Source organism: Mastomys coucha, unplaced genomic scaffold, assembly GCF_008632895.1.
Source record: "Mastomys coucha isolate ucsf_1 unplaced genomic scaffold, UCSF_Mcou_1 pScaffold6, whole genome shotgun sequence".
Taxonomy (NCBI): domain Eukaryota; kingdom Metazoa; phylum Chordata; class Mammalia; order Rodentia; family Muridae; genus Mastomys; species Mastomys coucha.
Window position 1 is genome coordinate 114676226 of NW_022196912.1, and position 3863 is coordinate 114680088.

Genomic DNA, 3863 nt, shown 5'->3' on the forward strand with positions numbered 1-3863 from the left:
ACGGTATGCACTCTCTGATAAGTGGTTATTAGCCCAGAAGTTTGGAATACAGGAAGAACAACGCACAACCCACAAGGTACTCAAGAAGAAGGAAGAACAAAGATGGACATTTCATTCCTTCTTAAAAGGGGGAACCAAGTACCCATGGAAGGAGTGGCAGAGATTAACAATGGAGCAGAGACTGAAGGAAAGACAAGCCAGCCTAAATATAGTTAGTTACCTCCTATATACAGATGTATATAGGATACAGATGTAGAGGCTCACAGCCATCTATTGAACTGAGCACAGGGTCCTCAGTGAAGGAGTTAGAGAAAGGATCAATGGAGCTGAGGGGTTTGCAGCCCCTTAGGACGAACAACAATATGAACTAACTAGTACCCTCAGAGCTCCCAGAGTCTCAACCACCAACCAAGGAGTACACACAGTGGGACTGATTGCTCTGGCAGAGTGTGTATAGTGGAGGATTGCAAATTTGATCATCAATGGGAGGAGAGGACCTCAGCCCTGTGAAAGTTCTGTGCCCCAGTGTGGGGGAATGCCAAGGCCTATAAGCAGGAGAGGGTGGGGTGGCAGGCATGGGGAGTGGGGAGGCAGCTGGGGTTTGTTTTTGTTGTTTTCGTTTGTTTCTTTGTTTTTTAGAGGGGAAACTGGGAAGGGAGAAATTTACATGTAAATAAAGAAAATAATCTAATAAAAAAATAATAAAAAAAAGGAAAGTATTTTGATTCTTGAAATCTATTTTTTCTAGTTTAAAGACTTCAGATAGATCTTGATTCAGGATCTTTCACTTGCTAAAGCTAGAATGCCAAATGGTTGATATAAAGGAAACAAAATCAATTTAAATGTGAATGTCACTTAAAGAATCTGTGATATTACAACCAATGCACTTCTCGCTACAGGCAGGCAGAGTGAGAGTGGGAGGGAACCATGACCCAAATTCAGTGATGGCCAAGATCTATAATTTTGAGGCATTTTTTCAAACAAATTATTAATTTCTTCTAGATGGGAGTGTCACAATTCTGTCTAGGCTGTCTTCAACTTCACAAACAGCTGGATTATAGATGTGAGCTGCCACACTCCACCTGAAGACTTTTCAAACTAAAACTTCATTTAAAATTACAATTTAAAAATAGTATTTAGATTTTTTTGTAACAGATATAATTTTAGCTGATTTTAAAAATGTTCCTGGTCATTAAGTTAGGTATTGAGTAAGCTGAAATACTGAAGTTATTTACTTCTGAGTCTGTCCTGGAAATGGTACATCTTACTATTTTACTTTATTGATGTACACTGTGTGAACAATAAATTCACACAAAGTATAACTGGATGAGGTCTGCCTTGTGTATGTAAGTGTAATACTGGCACCATATTCAAGATAATGAAGAAAGGCATCCCTTGCCCAAAGTTTCTCATGCTTCTTTGGTTCTTTGGGATTTCTCCTTTCTCTTCTCCCTTGTCAGCCTCACCCTAAGCACCACTCTGCTTCCTGCTGCTGACATTCTCCACAACTGGAATTACACGGTAAACGCTCTATATTGTCTGGCTTCTTTCACTACAACTGTTTTGAGATTTATCCAACTTTTTGTATGTATTAATGCCATCTACACTTTTACCACTAGGCAGCTCTTCATTTGCATGGATACAGCATAATTTGTTTAACTGCTGTTGATATATACTTAGCCAATTTGGGATCACTTGGTATAGGAGGTTTTGTAAGCATGTTTGTTCTCTGTCATAAACACTGAGTGCTAGAATGGATGTCATGTGTTACATAATGTTTCGAGTTTTAAAGAAACTGCCCCTTTTCTAACACGGTATTACACTGAACTGTATGTTCCCCTTGCTCACACTCTCTTGTATTTCCTACAAATTCTTTTATTGGGGGGGTTGATTTTGATTTTGGTTTCTCAAGGCAGGGCATTCTCTGAACCCCTGGTGGTCCTGGAACTCACTCAGTAGACCAGGCTGGCCTTAACCTCAAAGATACACCTGACTCTGCCTCCCAAGTGTGGGATTAAAGGTGTGTGCTACCACTGCCCAGTCTCCATATTCTTACTAGCATCTGGCATGGCCACTGCCTTTACTCATAGCCAACCGAGCAAGTATACGGTAGCATTTCCTGTGGTTGCAATCTGTTTCTCCTTAAAGACCAACAACATTACTCACATGTTTATTTGCTATTCACTGATGATCTTTGCTGGAATGCCTGTTCAGTGTTTCTGCCTATTGTATAATGGGATTGGTTGTTTCCTTAAGTTTTTATATATTCCTTGTATCACACCTTTACCAGATACATGATTTAAAAATTTTATTACAGTGACTTGTCATTTTCACTGAGAATGCTTTAAAAGACAGAGATATTTAATCTTGAAACAGTCTAGTTTATAAATGCTTTCTTTTATTGATTGTTCTACTTAAGAAACTTTTAGCTGATGCAAGGCCACAGGGAATTTTCTAAAAAATTTGTAGGAGGGGATGCAAGCGTCACAACACACAGGTCAGAGAGAACTTTCTGGTGTTCTCTTCCACCTTTATGTGGGTTTGGGGAGTCACTAGGCTTGAATAGCAAGTATCCTTATCAGCTGAGGCATCTCCCAGTCTTACAGATTTTAAAAAACATTTTATAGTTATAACTTTTACATTTAGTCCTACTGTTTCTCTTGAGTGCATTTTTTTCTATATAATACTAAGCATTTATTGAAGTTCATGTTTTTCCCACTGGAGCAGCCAGTGGTTCTAGCATCACTTATTGAAAAACCCCTCCCAAGTGACAGTTAACTGACACTTTGTCAAAAGTCTACTGCCTATGCACACAGTGATATTTCTGGGCTCTCTATTCTGTTCAGTTTATCTTCTTTTCTTATCCTTCTTTCTGCCCTCTCTCCTTTTTTTATTTTTTAGAGAACAGGTCATGCTGTATAGCTGGGGCTGCTCTAGCATTCACTATGTTGACAAGGTGGGCTAGTCTTGAACTTTTGTAGCAGTCCTCTTGTTTGTACCTTCCATGTACTGGGACTACAGGCACACGAAGCATTTCCAGTATTCACCTGTCTGTCCTGATACCAAAACCGAAGTGTGCAATCATTACAGCTTAGGATAAGTCTGGAAATCAATTTTGTTCTTCTTCAAAGATAATCTGGCTACTATAGGTCCTCTTCATCTCTACCTAAATTTTAGGTCTGATTGACAATTTAGGTCATATTGTTTCTACTAAAACAAACAAAGACAGTAAAAACTGTAATTGTACTGAATATATAGATCAATCTGAAGAAAAGTAACTATGATACAAATAACTATAAAATAATAAACATTTTATGGCGTGTATTTTCCATACAACAATACTTGTGAAAATCTCTGTACTCCAATCTCTCCACTCAGGCACTCCAGTCAGCAAACTAGTTGTCCAGGTCTCCCTAGACCATCAGTTCCATTTCTTCAGTATCTCATGGGTTTGTCCTTCCCTGTGATTCATCCTGGGAGCTCTTAAGGTAGTCAATTGGGAAAATCTTAGGGCATACCTTGTTTATTTTCTGTATCTTTGAAACCTCTGCCCTCCATTGCCAGATGTTCAATGTCCTCAAAGCTGCTGTTTCACTTTTTTTCCATTGTTAAAATTGTTTCAGGCAAGAAGGCAAATTGATCCCTGTTATTTCATGTTCATTGAAGTAGACTCAATATTTACTTCTGTCAAATCTGTTCTCAATGTTAGAAAATTCAAGTAAAAATAGGACAAAAACATAACACTCCAACTGTGACACTTGTTATGAACGAACAGAAGAGAGCAATACTCCGGAAACCTACAGGAGGTTATCTTTATGAATGAACAGAAGAGAGCGATGCTCTGGAAACCTATAGGAGGTTAT

The 3863-nt window shown here is 38.6% G+C and overlaps 1 protein-coding gene across 2 annotated transcripts in view; it reads right to left on the minus strand.

Annotated features, from left to right (window-relative positions):
- The window catches only part of Rps6ka5 (ribosomal protein S6 kinase A5), a 202030-nt gene that overhangs the window by 49875 nt on the left and 148292 nt on the right, over positions 1–3863 (minus strand). The gene's annotated exons all lie outside the window — the stretch shown is intronic.